The sequence below is a fragment of the Pleurodeles waltl genome, chromosome 9, assembly GCF_031143425.1.
Source record: "Pleurodeles waltl isolate 20211129_DDA chromosome 9, aPleWal1.hap1.20221129, whole genome shotgun sequence".
NCBI lineage: Eukaryota > Metazoa > Chordata > Amphibia > Caudata > Salamandridae > Pleurodeles > Pleurodeles waltl.
The window spans coordinates 580,157,659-580,176,467 of NC_090448.1; positions in this window are offsets into that span (position 1 = coordinate 580,157,659).

Sequence of the window (18,809 nt, forward strand, 5' to 3'; positions counted from 1 at the left end):
TGAATGGGCTGTGCTTGCCCTCACGCATTGCAGTCTCCACCCCCCCCGGTGTATGTCTGGGGCCTGGCCTGGACAAGGGAGGGTCTGGTAAACAACAGAGCCTTTCCTTTGAAGGTTTGCCTACTTCAAAAGCAGAAAGGGGTATAAGTATTGGATGAAAAAAAAACACAGACTTTTAGATCATTTCTGGATTCAAGAGGAACTCCCAAGGAGAAGAGCTGAAGAGCTGAGGAGAAGTGCTGACCCTGCCTGTGAGTGTGCTTTGTTGGGCTATCCTGCAGTTGCTGCTTCTGCCTGTGAAAGGGGACAAAGACTGGACTTTGTTGTGTATTCCTGCTTGAAGAAGAATCTCCAACTGAGCTTGCCTGCTGTTTTGAAGTCTCAGGGCCATCAAAGACTTCCTCTGCCAGCACCTGGACTCTCTGCTGAGACTCCTGCCCTGCCAAGTTGTGCCCTATCCAGTCCCTCGGCCCTTGAAAGGTGAAGTTGGCAGAACAGGAGCTGAAATCCATGCACATGACGCAAACCTCACGCAGCGTGGTTTTCCAAAACCGGGCGACCAGATTTTTCACGCATCGTCCCTGGGCGTCAACCCGACCCTGCACGAATCTGAGGTGCCACATCCGGAAATCAACACATCGCTCTCTTGCGAGGGAGAAAAGCGACGCATCAGCGACCCGACCAGTGAAGAAACAATGCAAGGCCTCACTTGCAAGTAAGGAATCGTGTATCGCTGACTTGTCTGATGCACGTTTGCCCGTGCAGCATTATTTTTGACGCAAACCAGGTACTTTGTGTAAAATCAACATTTCCATAGTTTTCTGTGGAATACTACTCTTGTTCTTTTGAAATTCATATTTTGACTTGTGTATGTTGGATTTTTTTCGTTTTGGTCTTGTTTGATTTAGATAAATATTGCCTATTGTTCTAAACTAGTGTGGTGTCCATTCTGTAGTATTTTCACTGCATTATTACATGTGTTGGTACAAATACTTTACACTTTGCTCTGGGATAAACCTGCCTGCTCGTGCAATCTACCAAGAGGGTGAGTGGGGCTTAAACTGGTGTGTTTTTCCTTTGCCCTGACTAGAGTGAGGGTCCTTGCTTGGACAGGGGTTAACCTGACTGCCATCCAAAGAACCCATTTCTAACAAGCACCTTCTGGCACAAACTGCATGTAACCTCCTGTACACTATATTTTTTTCACCAATTGGAAGTTTGAAAAACTGCCACACCATTGATTCCTTTACTGACCTTGCTTTTTGTGGTGCTGCGGAAATGCTTGGGAGAACGCTGTCATCATCTTCAGATAGTGTACCTTGCATAAACAGGTATGAAAGATGTATTTGGTGCTTGTTAGTCTCTAGTTTTGTCGAAGGCCATGATTGCTTCAGATTGCATTTACTGCAAACTGTGTCTGTTAACACCAATCCAGTAATGGTGGTTAGCAAAGTCATTTGAGGTTGTTTCTAAAGGGTGGGGGCTTTTTGAAGTAGTGTCTTGTCAGTGGCCAATGAAATTCCCATAAGGTACTGCGGTACCCTTACTTGATCCATAGAACCACTGAGGGGATCCCGCAGGAATTCCGAATGGGTTTTAAATACTGATTAGGGTCCCACAGAAGTACCTTGGGACCCGCAACTTAAAAAAAAAAAAAAAATGTGTTAATTATTTATTCAAACTTTGAGCCTTCTACAAGGTTTTACTGACTTATCTGGGGTACTTGAAAACAGTACCGCAGTACCCATGACAGACAAACAACATCTCACTGACTAATGCCATTAGTTTGGTATATAGACTGGAAGTTCCCACACTCTTACTGCTATTAGGGAGTGGCAGGGTACACTGTTCACACCGTGTCCAGTGTCTGCAACCTTTTTTGCTTTTTCAAAAAATGATTTTCGTTCCAACCAAGAGCAAAAGATGGTGTCTGCAGCACAAGACCCTCAACACCACTAGGCAATAAAGAGGAGCAGATGGATGACCTAATCAGTCGTGTGGGACTTTTTTACCATGCCATCCAGAGAAAAAAAAATCTCTGCCAGGTGACCACATGCACCCTCTGTGCCAAGCAGATTTGCATAGGTACTGGGAAGAAATATGCTTTCAATACCTCTGCAATGTTGAAGCCCTTCAAACAATCGGCACACCAGGAAGCTCAATGCTGTAAAGTGGAAGAGGCAGGAAGACAAAGGAGCCTCAACAATGTGCTACAGTACACAGGGGCTTATTTACAAGCCTCTGTGGCACAGGGTGGCACAGCAGGTGTCTTGCTGCGTCCTCCTGCAGCACCAGAAAAGGCCAGATATGTGATGTATCTACAAGATATGGTGCATTTATGTCATCACCCCCTGCACTGGCACTAAAATTCGCTGCCTAGCCCCAATGCAGGCACCCTTGCACTATAGTGCAAGGGTGCCTGCATTGCACAGAATGATTGTTTATGTGCAGGAAGGTGTCTAACAAATTTGTTACATATTGTTTTTGATAGCCAATACCTTGAACTGTCTCAGTGAAGGATGGATTTTTCCAAAACAAACAGGAATCCTAAGAATTCCATTTGTCTTGTTGATATTAAGCTGGGTTGCTCTGGATTGAGAAAAAAGCAGGTCAGGGAGCACGCTTTTCATTATACTTAACTGCTGATGGAAGACTATCACATCATGCACAATGATTAAATTATCATCTAGCTATACCACCAGTCTTATACTTCGTGCTCTCAAGACAGCTACCAATGGTTTTGTGATTATTCTGAAATACAGAGTGCTTATTAAAGGGTGAAAGACAGGCACGTACATTGGTAAATCTGATTTCTCTGCTAAAACCACATCTACTTTCTTCAAGAGGTATGAACATGCACTTTGAGATATGAGTCCTAGAGATCTATCTGAACCAACCGATTCTCTTGCACAACTGAATATATGAGGTGGATGACTGGCTTTGTATTGAACTGGTCATACACTGGAAAATGATGGAACTGTCTGAGATTGAATATGATGCATCTTTTTGTTCTTTTTTGGAAGTAGAACAATGGTGTTTAAAAATCTTAACAGATGAATGAGAGTTTGATTAATTACCCATTTTAAAGTTCATTTTGAATACCATTATGGCACGCTCCTGAGGATACAGAGAAAAATGCTTAAAGGAATTTCATAAAGCTTTATAAAATATTTCTGGACAGTGTTTAGTTCCTATGGATCCTCTGTAATGTTTTGTAATGCTGGAATAACATTTTGTAATTGCCCTCCTATATTAAGAGGAGCAGAAAAAAACTTAGTGACAACTGGAGTTCTAATTTGTGCTTGGAAACCTCATATATGTATCCTCTACCCCACTGAGGAAGGAGCTGAGGGCAGAATTATTGGGTTGACTAGTTGCATCCTTTGAAGAAGGGCTGTGATCTCAAATTGCAGCAGTCAGTGAGACAAATCTTTCCTGTGCTGGCCCTCCAAAAATCCAGTGGCCAAAACTTTCACTAAGGAACACTGTGCTTTGTCCAGCAATGCAACAGCTTTGACATATTTGCTCAGCTTCTAAATGAATATATAGTGCAAAAGTATTCCTTTAGTTTAGGGGCCACAATAACTGGCTGTCATGCTAACCTATTTTGAATCTATCATCAATAAAAGGATCTTTCTTCATTCATGCATAATATCTGCATTGGCGTTGCATTATTCTACCTTAGTATCGACTCCAGAATATCATGCTACCAGAATTTATTGAGAAGGTAAGTTTATATACAGAGTTAAGTAAAGTAAACCTATACATACCTATATAAACTTACTTTCTTTATATTTTGGCCTTTGATATGTCGACCACAAAGTTTTGGTAGGTCAGTGTTTCTGCTGTCAATATTTTGATATACAGTCTTCATGGTCAAGGAGACAAATAGCCATTTGAGTTGAATTTGTTAGATGATTTGAGTGACTTTCAGTTTCATCAGCTTTGCTTTCTCTTCAACGTCTAAAGTTCTTGTATGGGATGAATGATATCCAATGATTTATCTTAGAATTTAGACCATGCCTCAAACAATTCCATTTCTTTGGATCTATTCCACTTTTCAAGAAAAAATAACATATTGGGATCTATAACTAAAGTGCTTGTAATATTTTTTGGGAAAGGCAGACTGGGGCACTCATAGTTTAATCAGGAGCACATTTGCACAAGACAAATGTAATCTGCTGGGCACCTAGGACTATATTTATGAGAGCCTTGCACTGCTGTTGCATCATTATTTTTGACACGATGACAATGCAGGCAGTATTCCATTTTTACAAGTCGACGCATGTGACCCAATACGTCAGTTTTTTAAATCCTGCCTCAAAAAATACCTGTGTCAGAACCAGCCTTACCACACAGATCTTAAAATCAGCAAGGTAGGCGTTCCGTTGCAAAATCTATTGTAAAACTGGTGCAGTGTTATTAATGGTTTTCCGAAAAAAGTGACATATCATCGGCAAGCGGCGCACAGAGCCTAAAATGCTTCAAAATTACTGCACATCGGCAACCCAGGCATAAGAAATGATGCAGTTGCTCTGGTACATAAAGACAACACACACAAAACAGTTTGACGAGCTCAACTATGCCATGGAGGTGCTCATACTTTAGCTGGGAGTTGCGAGAAGACAACAACGTAGGCAGTGCAGGAGAGGAGAGCGTGTCTACAGCCAGCGCATTTCCCTCATTGACCTCAGGGAAGATGAGGTCATCACATATTACAGACTCAGGAGGGAGCCCATCATTCAACTGCTCAACCAGATTGCAGCCACCAACTGACAGGCTAACCAACATTCCTCTGAAGGTCAAGACAATGGCAGTCTTCCACATGCTATGCTGGCATCTAGTTTATTCCAGAGCACAATAGCCAGACTGGCAGGAATATCCCAGCCATATTTCTCTGCATTCCTACCCTTTGTCCTGGATGGAATCATCAGCCTCACACTCCACAGCTGGACATCAAGCAAGGCTTCTATGCCATTGATGGGTTCCCTTATGTCTTGGGGGTTATGGACTGCACACATGTACAGCTTGTTCTGCTTGCAGCAACACCACACCTGTTTCACTATAGAAAGCACACCTACTCTGTCAATGCCCAGCCAATTTTGGACCATCTGGGGATGTTTACAAATGTGCTGATCAAGTACCCTGGGAGTGTTCATGATGCCTACATCTTCAGGCACTCCATCATCAATTAGTGCTTTCAGAATGGAATGGCCTACTTTTTTGGTAAGTACATCTGAAGAACATAACAGACCTACTAACAGTAAATAATGTGTGACAAAATAGTCAAAACTGTGTCTGCCAACAGAGATAGGCCCATGTGTATGAAGCTTGTTTCTTATACTTGCACAATACATCATGTCACATGTGCAATGCAAACACCCAAGTCACACATGCTTAAGGCAGGCAAAGTCACTGTGCGTGCCTTTGAATGGTGTAAACATCCAGAGCAATGCAACGCTGTGCAAAATGCAGTGTTGCATCACTGTGTGCAAGGGAGGGGCTCCATGTCTGCTATGTGTGTCCACATGCAACTCCCATGGTTCATGATGTATGTCATGTATCCCACACCAGGTACACCGTGAAATGTGGAAAATCAATTGCTCTTGCCAGGTCATGTGTATCAAGGAAAATAACTTAAGTTACCCCAGACAATCTTACAACCTATGTTTGGGGCCTTCTTTGGCACACATATTCAGACAATCAGGCCTCCAAGGGTTCATGCTGTGCGGGAAGGTGGCCCATCCTGCACTAAGTCAATCTCACATGAAATGCAGTGTGCGTGTCTCAGTGCTATGCAGCCCATTGTGTACCAGTGCATTTTGAAAATCAGGACTGTGCTGTACAGCCTAAAGTATGTTCAACACTGCCCTTTCTTAGTGACACAGTGCAGTGCTGATAGGTGACTTGTTGCACTGTATAGTGGCACATTCCCACATTTCTGGGCCCTTATCTCATGTCCACATAGTGGGCCCACTGCACTGCAACTTGTACACAATGATGTTCCACATTGACATGCACTCGTAGTTACAGAACATCAGTGTAAATTAACTCTGTGTGAATGATTAGAACTACATCATCTGCACCCAGTAAAAAATGACAATTAAAACATGTGGTAGGCCAGAAAAGCCGATATGAGTACCAGGTCAACACAATAGAAAACTGTGAGATAAGTGTTTCCTTATTGGCTTACGCACTCTCATCATTTTCATGACAAAGCGCAGAGAAATGTTTTGGTCCTCGGTTAATCCAATACTTGATACCAACTCCCAGGTTTGATTTAGGACCTCACTTGGATCTGATCGTGTTGTTGGACAGGGACAGCTGTGCCTATGAGACCACATTGGATTTTTTGCTGCCCCTTGCCTGATTCGCTATAGGGGCTAATTGGGACTCTTTATATTTACGCTTTACACTTGGAACCATTACAGGTTTTTAAAGATCGCTGCTGTTTGCCCTACATGTCCCCGTGGATGGTGGTTCTTCTTGGATCTTAAACAGACTGCCTTGCAAACTCACCATCCCTACTAGGACCTCATGCAAATTACCTTTTGTGCGCTACTGCACCATTAGAATTCTGACTCAGAATACTATTATCTACTTGCCTTGAAAAAGCCCCAGGCTTGCTAGCTACTAGGCGGTGAAACACGTGTTGGCAGCTGTATGTCCACAAGTTGTGAAGCATAACTTTGGGAAAAATCTAAAGAATTCACAAGTTTGCATCTCAAATAACGAACTGAACTTGTTTGTACTAAATCAAACCTGGGAGTTAGTATCAATTATTGGATTAACCGAGAACCCAAAAAATTCTCTCAGCTTTGTCCTGTTATCTTAGAACTTTAGTTACTTGTATGGGCTAGGAGTATCACATCTTTCAGGACTGCTGATCACCTAAATCGCCCATTAACTTATGGTGGGTGCTGCCCATGACTTTTACCCCTGTGCCTTAGAGACTCATTTTCATGGGAGTTCAAACAAGTATTTTGGAGATGAGTTGTGATGCCAGTAAACTGGAATGTTGAATAAAGTTTCAGAACCAACACAGGAAGAAGACTTTTGAAAGGCCATGTGTCCCATACAAATTCAGTGTAGGTCCCAGACATGGGTAAATGTCAATACTGGATAACAATGCGGCATCAACATAACAAAACATACATATGTTTCAGCCTTACTGACAGCCTATGCACAGACATACACTTAGGTTTACAGCCACAGTGACAGATGCAACCAATGTGTTGCTTCACTTGTTTTGTGTAAGTTGCCCAAATGAAAAGCATATGAAATCAGCAATGTTAAGATCACAAAGACTAACAAAATGCTGCCAAACCTGGCATACATTAGTCATCAAAATAGAATGCAGGATACCAATCTCAACATTAATTTGCCACGATAATGGTGACATAATAATTGCATATACGTACACACTCCCCTACAAGTTACAGTAAAACACATACATGTGAAGACCAATGTATTGTGATAAGGTCTGTGGCTGACAGATATTTGTTACAATATCAGTGTGTGTACTACATAGAGGTGCCCCACATTGCAATACCTATGTGTCAATCCCAGTGCAGCACAACAAATTGTCTGATGAACAGCAGCATCAGAAGGCTGACAATAAATAGTACAACTATTCATGGAACATGTTTTGAATTGAGCACTTGTACTCACCAAAATCACTTTCTGAAGTAAGTAAACAAATCAAAGGCTCTGTCATTGTCAGGTAGTGCAGCAACATCAATGTTTCCACAGTAGGTCCATAGGGACACATATATGTGTGAGTGTTAAACAAGCTAACACTGACACAGCCTACATAGGGATGACCAAAAGGGCTAAATTAAGATCAACATTATGTCACTTTGACATGGAGTGAGTGCACATAACCTACAGTGGCAATGAACCTCTCAAAATAGCTAGCACAGTAAGCTACTGCCTGTCAAAAGTATCAGGGCATGCACATCTTTTGATATGACAGAGAACTTGAGGATAAATGTGGAATAAAATGGGCAAATGTAAATGTAACCATTATTGTCAAATACTGGTAGAAATGTATGTAATTCGATACACATAACAGATATTTACAGGAATGAGGGTGTATCAGTCACAATAATCATCAGCTGACCAAGGATATGGGCTGCAGCCATGGGTCATGACCCCCTTTGGACATTCCCAGACAGGCTGAATGCCAGTTAAACCATGCATTGGGCAAGATCAGGGGTATCGTCAAAGGGTTGGTGTGCTGAAGTCTTACTTTCGCTGCTTGGACGTGTCGGGGGAGATTGCTGTACTCCCCCCATAGTGTGATATAATAATACTGCTATGTTACATACTACATACCACATGTGTAAGGACAAACGTCCCATGGGGTGTGCCCCATGAGGAGCAGGAAGCAATGGAGGAGGATGAGGACAGAGGAGAAACTGTACAAACAATTGTGGTAGACTCAACTACATTGTCCAGAACTTCTTTTCATAAATCCTGTTTCAGGATAGACTAAGGGCCTCATTACGGCCCTGGCTGCTGGCGGTAAGCTGGTGGTAACACCGCCAACAGGCTGGCGGTGCTCTGCCAGCTATTATGACCGTGGTGCATTAGCCACGGCCATTCCGCCGGCCCCTCCAACATACCAGGGGAGCGGAGCAAGCACCGCTGCCCTGGGGATTAGGAGTCTCCAACCGCCAGCCTGTCCACGGCGGTAAACTCCGGCTGCAATGTTGAGGTGACTTTTCTGCTGTTTCCGTCCACTGGCCCAGCAGAAAAGTCATACTAGGGAGCCAGATATACCGCCATCACTGGCGGTATAGTGGCACCCGCAGCTTCGGCGGTCTTTTGAAAAAACTGCCGAAGTTGTAATGAGGCCTAAATCTGTATTTGGGACTGATGTCTTCAAAATGTAAATGCATTTTTATACACTACTTTTGTGTTTCCAATTTCATGTTACAGTCATTGGTAAACACCAAAACATTCACATCTCCTCAACTTCACTTAGGCCTTTCCCAAAGGTCTGCAACTGGGTGTTACACTCACCCCAGCAGAACATCATGTATTCCAAAATATGTGTGCATATCAAAACCTTGTGGCCATTGCATGTGCCTGGCAAGACATGCACAACTGAAATCTATCAATGTGGAACAGTGTGCACATTCTGAGATTGTGTGTGCTGTAAGTGTGTGTTCACCTTCTGACACTCAAGCACATCTCCAAAGGAGTATAGGTCCAAACACAGTGAGCTGCCTGAGTGTGTGTGTTGTACATCACGATGTTGGTTTACCTCAAATGTATGTGCATCTTAGTTGAGTTCCACCAATGTCCTGTGATAGTAAACAGAGGGGCCTAGGATGTGCATAGCCACACAGTGCAGCTCTGATTTACTCCTTAATGCGTGGCTGTGTGTGAATGAACATTGTAAGTAAAATGATACCCATACATGAATACAAAACAATCATGCTGCTTCCTCTGTCCCACTGCTGTTTTGGTTGGCTAGGGCTTATGAAGGCACTCTTGCACCATGGAACAGGGATGCAACTTTCACATGCAGGAATATATATGTGCATGAAAGGGGATCCTCTTGATAATACTAATATATTTTTAGCCCAATTCCACCATCTATGTGTGATGCAGGACCCAGCTTGCATAGAGAACTGACGTAGAAATGAAGTGGATTTGAAGGAGACTTTTTGGTACAAGACCTTGTAATTTCACACCTGGAAATATATTACTTACAGGCACATTTTACACTGTATGTGCTTTGTAATGTTTCATAATGCATATGTTACCATCATGTGTACATGAATACCCCAAGAAATACCCATGGAGTCTATATCTGGTGCAGCAGGACCCAATGAATGGATTGGTGACACATTGTGATACTAAGTATTATTGACAATTTTTACGCCTACACCAGCTGACCCGGCACATGTCACGGGGGGAATTTTCTAGGAGCCGTAGTTAGATGGCCTCATTTGGTTAATTATGCAATATCTGATGACGATGGTTGCAGCTAAGGGGCATGGTGAGCCAGGGATACCCTGTAAAAGTAAAAAATGACAGACGAGAGCATGTCTCCTGGCACCACCAAAAAACAGGAGGGTTAACGTGGTGGCACAGGAGGGCTATCTCATTGACCTCCTGGGACTGGAGATTGGTGGACCTGTTGGTATGTATGGTTATTCACTGTGTTGTTTGTGAAGTAGCTATTTAATTGATGCTAAACATGTACTGTACATCATTTTTAAAATGTATTTTTATGACTGCAATCTCTAAGATGTATATCAAAATGAGATTAAATCATGGACATAATGTACATTAAGAACTTTGTGGCATGTACATGAGAGTGTGGTTGGGCCGTTGCATCCCTTTTAGTGATGCATCACTAGTGCTAACCTCTCAACCATATCTATGGGTCCAAACTAACAGACTTTGCGTGGCTTAGAATGGCCTTGTAGATATGGAGTAAGGCAATGCTGCAACAAAAATATGCTTTGGCTTACTCTGTGTTAGGAGGCCCTTCATGGCCGTTGTTTTGGGTGATCCCCTGCAACACCTATGGATTGTTACACTTCACCAAATTCACAATGCCATGATTAATTGAGGGCGCTTCAAAAGTTCACACCTCCCCAGGGGATGTGCAATGCTGAGTGTTTTCTTTATACCTCCTTGTACTATTCATATTTTCAGATGTGCTGCATTCTGCAGCACACATAGAGGATGATAATATATTACATCATTTTTTAGGTGCAGGCATATGGCCCTTCCTGCACCTAAACAATGCATCATGCAACACAGACACTCTTGCACTATGGTGCTAGGGCACCTGCGTTGGTGCAAGGCTGCTGAAATGGCACCAGTGTATGGGGAAAGAAAAATAATGTTCCATATGCTATCCAAATGGCACAATGCAGCACTTTCACTTTAAGGCAGACCAGTGCAGCAATGTATCATGGTACAATGTAGTCTGACATGATGCTGCCCAGCATAACTAAATACATCACATGCCTGTACCGGGCTTCAGCCATGTATGATGGATACATCTGGCCTACATACTCCAGCCAGTTCAGGGCTGCATGCTGACTAGATGTGTTCAATGATGTTGCCATAATCAGATATTAGAAACTAAGCTATTATGTAAATATGTAAATCTGGGTTAGCATAGTTTATCAGATGTACATGTAAGCATATGTTAAAGTACTGTTCACAATGCTATATTCCAAATCATGTTTTCCAGGCAGACATAGACCTTTCACCCGAGGAGAGGTGGATTCATTCCATGACTCCAATACTACCAGTAAGTGTCATGAGTACATGTATGTTGAAAGTTTAGGTATGTGTGTGATCTATGTTACATGCAATATTGTGATGTGTTTTGTTAGGTAATGATCACTTATAACCAATTTGCTGTCAGTGTGTGAAACACAACACAACCTTACCACATATTAATTGTGAGAGAACAAGGAAGCTTTCCATTGTGAATATGGGTGTATGTAAGCAGGCGCACATGATGTAAGCATGAGAGCATTTTGATACTGTATGCATATCTATATTCATGTAGCTTTGTGCACCATAACCATTACCTGTTGCAGGATCTGCATGTGTTCAACATAAACACATTAGCTGGTCCCAAAAATGGCACTAAACTATACAATTAAATTTCGATGTATGTAGTAGCACAGTGAAATGCGTGAGTCTAAGCATGTGTAGTAGTGGTTAGTTGCTTATGTAAAAGATTGGGTTGGACACAGGCACAAAAGATATGCAATATGTTCACACAGACAATGTTAGTATGCGTGTGCATGTAGTTACAATGGAATCCGAGGCATACAGTGTGTCACTATGCTACATGTGTTGCATTAACATGCAGCATAATTAGCCCATAAATGGCACATACTTTAGATCTCTCAAGCTAAATATATATCTGTGTGACAGACCCTAAGGGGATGAAAACATACTAGCTGTGTTACACCTAATTTTTCTGTCAACAACATACCTGTCCCTGTAGCAGTATGCCAGACGAAATGCATATTAGATAAATAAATTAATGTGTGTTACCAGGGTAAACATCAAAATCTAACCTATTTTGTTATGGAGATTATCAACATTAGTTTGTGAAATGGAAATGCTAATTATTCAAAATGTAAATAATCCATGACAAACAACAAATGACATAGGTACATTTGGGACTTTTCATGTGTTTGATCATCATCATGTGGATACCTAGAACTTCTATTCCATGCCCTACTGTGAGGTAGGGTTGTTGTGTTGCAGCATCAGGGGTACTTGAGCCTCATTCAGAGTCATGGTGCAAGGGTGCCAGCGTTAGATGAAACATAATTCTGGCTTTGATGTGTGCTTCAGCATACATATACACACTCCTGAAAAACATTGTCTAAATCATGATGTGTGCAGTGAAATGCAGGCTTGAGGTGATGTGCTCATTGAGACATTGTTGAAATATGAATACGCCTGTTATTGGCTACAAGGGTAAACTAGAAATCATATCACATTTTCCAACAGTTGCTTGAGGGTACATAAATGAAAGCAGGAGATAACTGACATGCATATATCCATGTATGGGCTACCTGTCATTGACTAAGTTAAGTTAGCAATGTGTGTTGGCTTTTGTGACTCCAGGTGGGATATGCAACATAGAGGCACAATCTCTGGATTGTATCGCCTTAACCACTTTCACAAATGTGTATGTGAAACTCTGTGCCAACTTGCATAATGTAATTCCTCATCCCAATTTACTGACTCAGGACCATGTGTCCTATAAGAAATCTATAGATCATCATGAGTGGGAATTATTGTTAGGTATGATGTGGAGTCATTTAATTGTGTGCATGTTTATATAAAGTAAACCTATACAGATGGCAACAGATGCTATTTTCCTTGATCAATTATGGGATGCCCATGTGATGACAGTATCTTGTGCAAACATCCATTGCAATTCAGTGAGTTGGTCTGGTCATGCACATATGAATGTGTCATAGTGCAAACTAATTTAGCAAACATCCTGTACATGTGCAGCCTTTGCAAACAAAGCTTTACAATTACCACCCTAGCTAACATGTCTGATGAAGATCCCAAGACCTTCCACATGCAGAGGAACCAGTACCAGTATGTAACATGCCTTGTTATTATGTTGTTACTATTTCTTTTATTATGCATACGTTTCTTGTTTTCCTTGAACTTTGTGTTCTCGAGTCACGTAGCGTAGTCAAACACTCCGTGTTCGAGTGTTCGGATCTGGTGACAGTTGGTGACAGACTCTCGACTCGGATGGGTGTGTGTTTTTCGCTGTCGTGGGTCCCATTCCTTGGAATAAACATTCTTCTACGGTATTTGGGTCCTGGTGCATTTTTCTATTGGGCAAGTATAACCGCCCATCCCCACATTTTGGTACCAGGAGTGGGGTGCTTCTGAAAGGTGTACTTCCGAAGGACGTTGCTGCGCCACGGACCCACCGACCCAGTTGCCGTCACGCCGCCTCTTCTGGAGGTCGGAAGCGGAAAGTTTTCGCAGGAGGAAAAAACAGCGAAAGAAGGAACGGCAACTAAGGCAATTTGCGTGAGTTACACTACCATCCATCAGGCTATTTCACGCAGCATATTTGTTGTTATTTGGATGCAGACCATTGGATGTGCATGTGCGGCATAACTCACCTTTTGCACGAGCCGTAGTCCATCATCCCGTGTTCCACGAGCCTTTGTTTCGTAGTCCCGAGGTACTTTACGCGTTAGCGCATAACCAGGTGCACGCGTCATAGCAACGACGCATAGCAACGACGCCAGCTGATTAACCAGGCGCACGCATCATAGCAACGACGCAGGCTGTTGATGCTGACGTTTCCACTTTTCTTCCTGCTGCCTGGTTGCTGCCTCATTACACTGTGCTTACGAGACTTTTCCAAGGATAATATTTCTACTACCCGCGGTGAGCGTACTAACTGCAGACGTTGTTTATTTAATTTGAATACAAGTCAGACGTTTTCTTATCGCAGTGTGGGTTATTGCTTTATTTAATTAAAGGACCGGTTAGGAACCTTCTTCACCATTGTATGGACATCAGGTCCTCACTGTTGTATGGACACCAGGAGGAGGAGTGCACCGTGCACCAGGAGTTGACTTCTTAATTTAACCTTGGGACAGTCTGCATGTGCTTAACTTTGGAGCAGACCACATATGTTTATGGTGCATGTAACTAGTATTTTTATGTAAATTCTGTCCTACGTGCCATTAGTTAGTTCCATGCGCAGGTAATACTGCCATATCATGGCTACTTCTCAAAGTGTTGTCCAGCCTCCGTCCTTCCTACAGAAAAATGGGAGCCCTGAGTTGAAGTGGTCCGAGTGGTTGAGAATATTTGAGAATTATCTCGTAGCTATTGATGCCAACGCATTTTCGCAGGCAAGGAAGATGGCATTGTTGTTTAATCATTTGGGGGTAGCAGGCCAACGAGTCTTTGACAGTTTGCTGCCAGTGCCTGCTCCTCTTTCTGATGATGTAGTGTGGAATGAGTTTGAGGAAGGAAAAGTGAGAATGATGAGACAGTATGCAGATGAATCTAATGTTCTATTGGAGAGATACAACTTTGCCATGTGTAAGCAGGCTGCTGATGAGTCTGTGGAGGAATATGTGGCTACGTTACGAGTACTAGCAGCCAAATGTGATTTTGGTGCCAATGTTGATCTATACATAAGAGACCAATTTGTCTTTTATTGCTTCTCAAAAAAAAATCAGGAGCGCCTTTTAGCTTGTCGCAACCCGACATTGGCGGAGACCATTGACATCGCTAAAAGTATTGAATGGCCTATAGTGTCTTCCAAAGCTCTTTCCAATCATGATCCTCATATGGCAGTCAGCTGTGTGTCAGAAGAAGATTGTGTTTGCTCAATCACAAAGCACAATTCCAGAAAGGTAAGAGGAATCCTGGTCAGAGTATGGGCATGTCTGTCTGTTTCAGGTGTGGCTCTTACAGCCACATTGGAAATTGCCCATCTTGTCCTGCTTTAAACAGAAAATGCTTGAAATGTCGCAAAGTAGGTCATTTCCAAAAAATGTGCAGAATGGGCAAGTTCAAGCCAGGTTCGAGCAACAATGTATCCAAAGAGCGCATTAGCAACGTATATACCACAGAGCCTGAAAATGATGTTTCTGAATGCATGAGTAGACTTTCTAATGTTGTACTGACCGTAGGCACACACAAAGATTCGGACACCAATGAGGCCAACATCAAAGGACCCCTATGTGAGGCAAGTATTGGTGGGAAACGACTAATGGTCATAGCAGATTCTGGAGCCCCAGTGACCATAATAGCGGATAAAACATATTTTCCATTATGGCCAGAGTCATCTGGGTTGCAGTGTCCCGACATCAATTCAAAAACTTTTGGTGATCAGGATATAGACTTGTTAGGATTTTTCTTGTCAGATTTATCAATTTTAGGAAGACGTGTGCATACCAAAGTCTACGTAGCTGTCAATGGGAGAAATATCGTTGGTTGGAGGGATTTGGCCAAACTGGGGATTACTTCCTGGCCATCATACGCCCATTATATAATCTGATTTACCGGTGAGTGGTGACCCTGTCTTGTCGGTGTTGTCTTCCGAGTCAGTCTTTTGCGATCTGAAACTTCAATTTCCTAAGGTATTCCAGGACAAAGTTGGAAACGTTATAGGTTTTGAACATAGTATCAAGCTCAAGAAGGGGGCATCACCCATAGTTCACAAAGTTAGGCCAGTACCCCTGAGTATCAGGCAAAAGTTGAAAGAGTTATTGGATAAATTGATTGGTGAAGGTATAATTGCCCCCACAGATTCCTCTGAGTGGGTCTCACCCATTGTCCTTACTAAGAAAAGATCAGGGGACTTGAGATTATGCGTGGATTTGAGGTCACTAAATAAAAACATACTAATTGACTGCCATCCCCTCCCTCACATACAGGAGTTAATTACTAGCATAGGTAACTCCAGATACTTTTCTACCATTGACCTACACTCAGCATACCATCAGATACCTTTGAGCGAAGACTCTCAGTCTCTTACCACTTTTGTAACCCTTTTTGGGGCGTATAAATATCGTAGGCTTCCATTCGGGTTGGCGTCTGCAGCCAGTGTTTTTCAAAAAATGATGGACACTTTGTTTAGTGGTTTGGACAGTGTTATAGCCTTCCAAGATAATATCTTGTTACAACAGAGGAGCATATTGCTCTTTTGAGCAAAGTGTTTGGCATACTACAATAATATGGTATGACAATCAAAGCAGAAAAGTGCAAACTTCTGGCTGAACAAGTAGAGTACCTTGGTCATACTATCTCAGCAGAAGGAATAAAACCTAAACTCTGCAATTTAGAAGCCATCAAAAATGCTCCTGCTCCTTCAGATAAGGATGCTTTGCGTTCGTTCATGGGTCTGTGTGAATACTATGCACGGTTTGTGCCCGGGTATGCACTAATAGTCCAACCTTTGAGATCCATGCTCAAGAAGGGTCAGAAATTTATCTGGGACGACATGATGGATACAACTTTCGAAAAAGTAAAGGATTTAGGGGGTCATTCTGACCCTGGCGGTCATGGACCGCCAGGGCCAACGACCGCGGAAGCACCGCCAACAGGCTGGCGGTGCTTCCGTGGGCATTCTGACCGCAGCGGTAAAGCCGCGGTCAGAAAAGGGAAGCCGGCGGTTTCCCGCCGGCTTCCCGCTGCCCCAGGGAATCCTCCACGGCGGCGCTGCAAGCAGTGCCGCCATGGGGATTCCGACCCCCTTCCCGCCAGCCTGGTTCTGGCGGTTTTCACCGCCAGAACCTGGCTGGCGGGAACGGGTGTTGTGGGGCCCCTGCACTGCCCATGCCACTGGCATGGGCAGTGCAGGGGCCCCCTAACAGGGCCCCACATAGATTTTCAGTGTCTGCATGGCAGACACTGAAAATCGCGACGGGTGCAACTGCACCCGTCGCACCCTTTCCACTCCGTCTGCTCCATTCGAAGCCGGCATCCTCGTGGAAGGAGGTTTCCCGCTGGGTGGGCGGGCGGCCTTCTGGCGGTCGCCCGCCAGCCCAGCGGGAAACTCAGAATGACCGCCGCGGTCTTTTGACCGCGGTACGGTCTTCTGGCGGTTCCCGCCAGGCCGGCGGCATCCGCCGCCGGCGGGGGTCAGAATGACCCCCTTAGTGTTATCTGCACCTTCACTAAAATCTTTCATACCTTCGGGTGAGTCATTCATAGCTGTAGACGCCAGTCTAAAAGGTTTAGGAGCCATTTTCGGGCAGCTGGTTAATGGAAGAGAGAACGCAGTTGCGTTTGCTTTTAGGTCTCTTTCAGAAGCAGAGAGAAATTATAGCACCATAGAACGGGAGGCTCTAGCTTGTGCCTGGTCTGTGGAAAAAGTTCAAAACGTACATATGGGGTAGAAAATGTGATGTGTTCACTGACCACAAGCCATTAGTGTACCTTCTTAGTGGCAATGGCTTGGGGAAAGCTTCCGCTCGTTTGGTGCGTATTTTATCCAAATTACAAGAATACAATTTAAATGTCAAATATATTCAAGGAGCTATGAATAATCGTGCTGACTGTTTACCCCGCATGCCGCTGCAAATTTCTGGTGGTGAAACGGAAGGTCATGAGGATGAATGTGTGGTTGGTTTAGTGGAAGCTGTCTCAGCTTGTGATGGCAGTATCACAGTTGATGAGTGGAAAACAGCCATGTCCACAGACAAAGTTCTGTCTTGCGTGGCTCATTTCATTAATTGTGGTTGGCCGACAGAGAAAATTCTTGATAATGTAATGAGAACATTCAAACAAGTGTCGGGAGAATTATCATGTAATAATAAAATTTGCATGAGAGCTGACCTATTCGTTCCTCCAAGTGATCTTCGTCATAAGATTATTAAAATTGCCCATCTAGGACACTTGGGAATCTCAGCTACAGTGAAAAAGCTGAAAGCATCGTATTGGTGGCCTGGTTTACATGAGCAAGTTACACACACTATCAATAATTGTGAACATTGTGTTGTGTCTGACAAGCACTGGAAGAGTCACACCAAACCCTTGCATCCTGTCCCTTTCCCCACTAAAGCATGGGACAGTTTAGCCATTGATTGTTCTGGGCCTTTCTACATTTTACCGAGAGAAATTAAGTTTTTCATTGTACTTGTTGATTATTACTCAAAATGGATATATTATTCTTTTGTTGAATCTGCTGATTCTGAGTCTGTTACAATATTTCTAGAGAGACTTTTCCATCTAGGGGGTTCACCGACTTCTATAATTACTGACAATGGTGTTCATTTTTCGTCTCATAAGATGGAGGCCTTTCTCAAGAAGTATGGTATTAGGCACTCACAAGTAGCACTGTATAGTCCCTCCTTGAACGGCTTGGTTGAAAGGGCCAACCGCATTTTGAAGGAGGGTATACAGACTGCTATTGCCATGAACGTAGATGTCACACATTTTGTTCAAGAAAAGATTTGGGCGTACCATACCACACCTTATTCTACTACAGAATTGACTCCCTTCTCACTTCTTAGAGGAAGGAAAGCTATCACTTATTTGACTCCCACGTGGCTTCTACAGAACAGGAAATCTAAGAATGAAGGGGAAAGTTTGATAGACTTGAATAAGTTAAGATGTACAGTGGAAAAAAACCAGTTGGCACAGAAGAAAAACTATGACCTCAGGAACAGAGTCAAAGAAATCAATATCAATGCCCAGGACTTTGTTTTAATCAAAAAAATGCATAAAGTCATGAAAGGGGTGTCCAAGTTTTCTTTACCTGTTAAAGTCATCAAGGTTAATAAAAATTCTCTTTTGTTAGAAGG